General features: G+C 38.6%; 1 long non-coding RNA gene across 1 annotated transcript; it reads left to right on the top strand.

The window, feature by feature from the left end:
* Positions 1-310: 310 nt before the first annotated feature.
* On the top strand, positions 311-3,132 carry LOC126475020 (uncharacterized). Its single transcript, XR_007586643.1, has 3 exons — positions 311-411; positions 2,435-2,470; positions 2,580-3,132. It is a non-coding gene; the product is annotated as an uncharacterized LOC126475020 (long non-coding RNA).
* The last annotated feature ends 2,101 nt before the right edge of the window (positions 3,133-5,233 follow it).

Below are 5,233 nucleotides of genomic sequence, written 5' to 3'. Positions count from 1 at the left end.
AATTTCAGCACATGTATACTTGTGAAGGCGAGTATATTAAACGTCTTTCGAGGACAATTAACAGGGCGACAATGGTTTTGATGTAGAAATAATTTCGTCATTTCGTTTCAAGTTCCTGTTGTCGTTACTTACATTTTAAAGTATTATTAGTGTTAACAAATACTGGTGAAAATCTTTATATTTCACGTCTCTTTACGGCTAGTCAGCATTGATAATCGTTGCCTCGTAATCAAGTCCCGGGCAGGTGCCAAAGTGTATTTTAGTCAGTAGTCGGACCACCTACAATAATAGGTGGTTTTGGTAGTGGCTACGTCTGCTGGGTATTCCGTGCAGATCCAGAACAAAAAATTTCGTCATGTCATTTATAGTTCAAACATGTGGGCAAATAATTCTTCATGAATAAGCAGTAAAGTTACGTTACTGATTATACTCCATTAATATTGCGTTTTCTATAGAGCGTTTACCGATGTTTATCGCGTTTTCCTTAACTAGTTCCTTAAACTACCAGTTTCTGCAAAAAACAATCGTCAGTGTAACATTTAGCAGGCGCGGGAAAACCTTATACAGAGGAAAAATACTTCGAACTGTCATAGACCTTTATTAGTCCAGACATTGTCTCAGAATATCTTGTTCACGCAAACATTTACTTTGTTTAAGGATTGCTACATAGTTTGTTGTTTCAGATTGTAATGAGATGGTAGTAACGCTTTTGAAAATCATTGTAAGCTGTACAAGCATTAGGGATTAACTCATCTCGAATTACGTGTTTTCCTAGTTTTTGCAGTATCATGGCGTGATGTTACATCGCACTGATTGCCTTAAAGAACAGTGTTGTCTAGTGGTCTCTCGTGGTATCAATTTTGTATAGTCGAACGACTGTATTGCAAAGCGATTAGGGGACCCGCTAGACAGCTACGTTATGTTGGTTGCATGCAAATCAGGAGGACCACAATTCAGGTGGTTCGGATACTTTTGCGCACGATAGTACCTCTGATGCAGACAAATAAGGTGACAAAGACTTTCATAAATGAAAGGTGGAGGATAAATTACATATAATTGTGGCTACATAAGAAAAAGGGCGACAATTTCATGTAATTACCAAACTTGTAAATATGATAGGTAAAATGAGACAACTTTACATAAGTACGAAATGTGTTAGTAGTAATTGTAAAATAATACTCTTAAGCTTTGAGTTTTAATAATCCAAAAGGGCTAACCTATGTCCAGTGATAATATAAACCCTCAAATCCAATCCCCATTGTCTGGTCCAGCAATAAAGGAATAACTTCCCAGATAATGGTATAATTCTGATAAAATATGAAAGGGAAACAAAAAAAATTTTTTCTAACAAATAATGAGATTTTAGCAATGTAAGATGGCATAAATATGAACTGTGACTTTCATCTGGAAAGTAGGGCCGCGAGGCATACCTTGCCGATCCTTCCTCCTTGCTGAAAAATCCGCAGCAAGTTTCCACAATGAGCGTCAAAACTTGACATTAGAAAAGGATCGCTTACGTCAAGCTGTGCAAGGGTGTATTGAAAATGCCAAAGTCTGTTGCTCACTTTTGAGCACCACTCTGTTGCCCAGGTTTCCCTGCTGGCCCAACATTCCTGTTCTCGTTGCTTACATTTTAAAGTATTATTGGAACTCTTCTAATGGCCTAACTCATCAACAAAATGGCAGGATAAAAAAATGCAGTAATTGAAAATAAAACCCCCTTAAGGTCAGTGAGACATTGTGCAGCCTTTAAGAGTCTATGTTTCACTTGACAGTTGTATCACTTCTCTTACTGAGGATTGACGAAAAAGATGAATGTCCAATATCTTCTTAACTGCTTTGACTGCCTTGGAGTGCTTAGCTCCTTCCACATGGCTTAATATGGCCATCTTCTCCATGTTGCTGAGAGCGAATGACTTGTAATATGCCCAGAATTCTGACGTCTTGTGGACTTTGTTGCCCTGAAACCTTCAGTCATTCAGCATTGAAATTTACCATGTACTTGGTTTCCCATGATGTACTACTAGAACACTGTGAGAGTTGCCACATGACTCAGGACAGAAAGTTGTTTGTTGTCAACACTCCTGTAACAATCATAAACTGGTGTGCCTTTGAAAGTGAGATGCACACAAAGAATGTATTTTCCCGACAAACCACGTATATTTCCAGTGGATTCTTTGATACCTGCAGCCGCTGATTGTCTGTATGTGCGGGCCCGATGTTGAGACTGTACCCACAGAGCGCGAGAATAAAATATTCACAGAGTCCCTCATGCCTCATAAGATTTATCGAAACGAGATTTTGGTAAATGATAGAATGGAAATATTCGAGTATTTTTCTACATGATAAGCATGTGAAATTTTCTTATCTACCACATTATATGAGTAACTGTAGACTTATGTAATGGAATGACGTGATTTTTTGTTTTTGACAGCTGCTGAAATGAGAATTAATGTGGCTTTGCAACAAGGTAAGTTAAGAAATTGCATGTTCGTGTTTTTTTTAGCAAAAACGCGATTTTTCATAAACTTTTGACCTGAATTGACCACATTTCCTTGTTTAATAAACCACTGTTTCAGGATTCTGTCACAACTTACAGTGCATAAAACATGACATAGCGCAAACTCCGCTTTGTTTTGCCAATGAAGTAAATTTTAACAAGGAAACGAAAGAAATGTGGCTGTTAGTCAAAATTCTCCCCTTCTGAGTGAGTGGTTTTCAAGAGGCAGCAAGTTTTAGTTGCTATAAATATAATGAAGGAGCTGGACCAATGACCGTATTGAAAGACATGCAATTGTACCAACTTTGTGAAAATTGACACATGAACATTACATATACAAGAATGCAACAACTGGGCATACAAAGAGATGGTTGAAAAATTTCTAGACAGTATTCGAACTGTGGACCACAGTGTTCTCACAAAAACTAAGGTACAAAATTTGATACGAAGTTTCTGAAAAAAATTCTTCGTTTGTGTGACCATATTGTCCATAGCAGCTTTATACTAAATGAAAGTATTTTAAATCCGTCTTTGCAGTTACATTACAAGAAACAATAGTGCCAACCAAGGAAATAAAAACTTGCAAGCAGTCAGTGTTCCCTGATGTGAGAAAAAATCTTTTGTAATGAACTAGCGAAATAATACATATGTGTGTTTCATGAAGGCCACTGATGTTATTTTATTTCAGTAAAACAAAACACATTTGGTGACTAAAATAGGCATTTCTTTGGAGTTGCAAGACAGATTATTAAAATACCTTCACTGATTTCAGAAATAACCACAGAAAAAAGTAGGCCTCTTGAAAGAAGTGTATAAGGCGGGAAAGTGTTGTGTAAACTAACACTATAGGTGACCGCCAATAAAATGTTGGTTCTGCTATGTCCGTTATTGTTGATTATTACCCAATGTGTTATGTCTATTATAAGGAGCACCACAGTCCTTGGTCCATGTAAAAACCACGAAAATCTGCTGCATTAGGCCACACACAAACAGACCAGCCTGTGGTCAGATTGGTGAGACTAGATTCGATGGGCAAGGCCTGCACATTATTGGAAAATGATGGGCTTCAGATCAGCAGGCCCGATACGGTAGGGCTACCAGCAGAAATGGCCTGCGGTTTAGGCCCGTTGCAGAAATCCATTTGTGTGGCCAGCTATTCACGAGTCACAGACGGCGTATTGATGAAATAGACTGCAGTGATCAATCCCTGCAACAAGTAACTTGTGTGAATACTCTGACAATCAATAATAATGAGGATAGATAGTAACTCACTGTAAAGGTGATCACTCATAGGTTCACAGAAAAGACAATTAGTCTCATAGCTAAATTTTTGGCCATAACCTTTGTCAGAAATTGAGCGCACACACATCACTCAGACACAGCTCATGGACACAAGGCTGCCATCTCTAGTTGCTGTGTCCACATTCTCTGAGAATCACATCCAAACAAACCACTCCTCACACCTCCATGCTTCTCGTTGGCAGCTGCTTGGCTGTGGCAAGAAGTGGTGGCCACACTGACTGCAAGCTGATGGGAGTGGTAGGAAGGGGAGAAGCAGTAGAAATGAGGGAATAAGGAAGTGGCGCACGTACTCAGCTGCGCCCAGCTGGCGACAGTGCGTCACATCTTAGTAAAAAAAAAAAAAAAAAACATTTGATCTACTGAGACATAAACGAGATTCATCCTGTTTTTTTCCCAAATTTCCATGACACATTTGAAACTCTCTGACTTCCAGACTTTGTGGCAACCCTGATACTGAAGAACATTGGGGATACACTACAGCCATGTCTCACTCCATTTTCAACCACTGCCACCCTTTCATGCCCCTCTACTATTATAACTGCCATCTGGTTTTTGTACAAGTTGTTAATAGCCCTTCGCTACACGTATTTTATCCCTGATATCTTCAGAATTTAAAAGAGAGTACTCCAGTCAACATCGTCAATAACTCTCTCTAAGTCTACAAATGCCTATAGACACAACCTATCTTTCAAGTTAAGTTGTAGGGTCAATACTGCTTCACATGATCCTATATTCCTCCAGAATCAAACTGATCCAAACAATTCATGTTAATACTTTGCAACCATGGCATATTAAACTAACAGTTCAGTAATTTTCACATCTGTCAGCAACCTATTTATTTGGAAATGGAATTACTACACTTTTCTTGAAGACTGAGGGTATTTTGCTTTTCTCATACATCTTGCACACCAGATGGAAGAGTTTTATTATGCGGACTGGTTTACCATCTGAGCTCTTGATATTCATACAGCTCTTCTCCTTTCCCCAAAGGCCCCTTTAATTTTCCTGTATGCGGTATCTATCCTTCTCCTAGGGAAATATGCTACTACATCCTTACATCTGTCCTCTAGTATTCCTGTTTAGCAAATCTGTACTTCCTGTTAACCTCATTTTTTAAACGTTTATATTCCCTTTTGCTTGCTTCAGTTTCCTCCTTCCATCAACTAAATTCAATATCTCTTGCATTATCCAAGGATTTCCACTAGGACTTGTGCTTTTACCTATTTCATCTTCTGCTGCCTTCACTATTTCATCTCTTACAGATACTCATTCATCTTCTATTGTATCCCTTTCCCTTGTTCTAGTCAACCATTGCCTAATGTTCCCTCTTAAACTCTCCTCAGTCTCTGGTTCTTTCAGCTTATCCAGGTTCCATCTCCTTAATTTCCTAACTTTTTCCAGTTTCTTCACCTTTAAGCTGCAGTTCATAAC

The sequence above is a fragment of the Schistocerca serialis genome, chromosome 4 (genome assembly GCF_023864345.2).
Source record: "Schistocerca serialis cubense isolate TAMUIC-IGC-003099 chromosome 4, iqSchSeri2.2, whole genome shotgun sequence".
Lineage (NCBI taxonomy): Eukaryota > Metazoa > Arthropoda > Insecta > Orthoptera > Acrididae > Schistocerca > Schistocerca serialis.
Note: the sequence above shows the minus strand (reverse complement) of the source record. Positions and strands in the feature narration are given on the sequence as shown.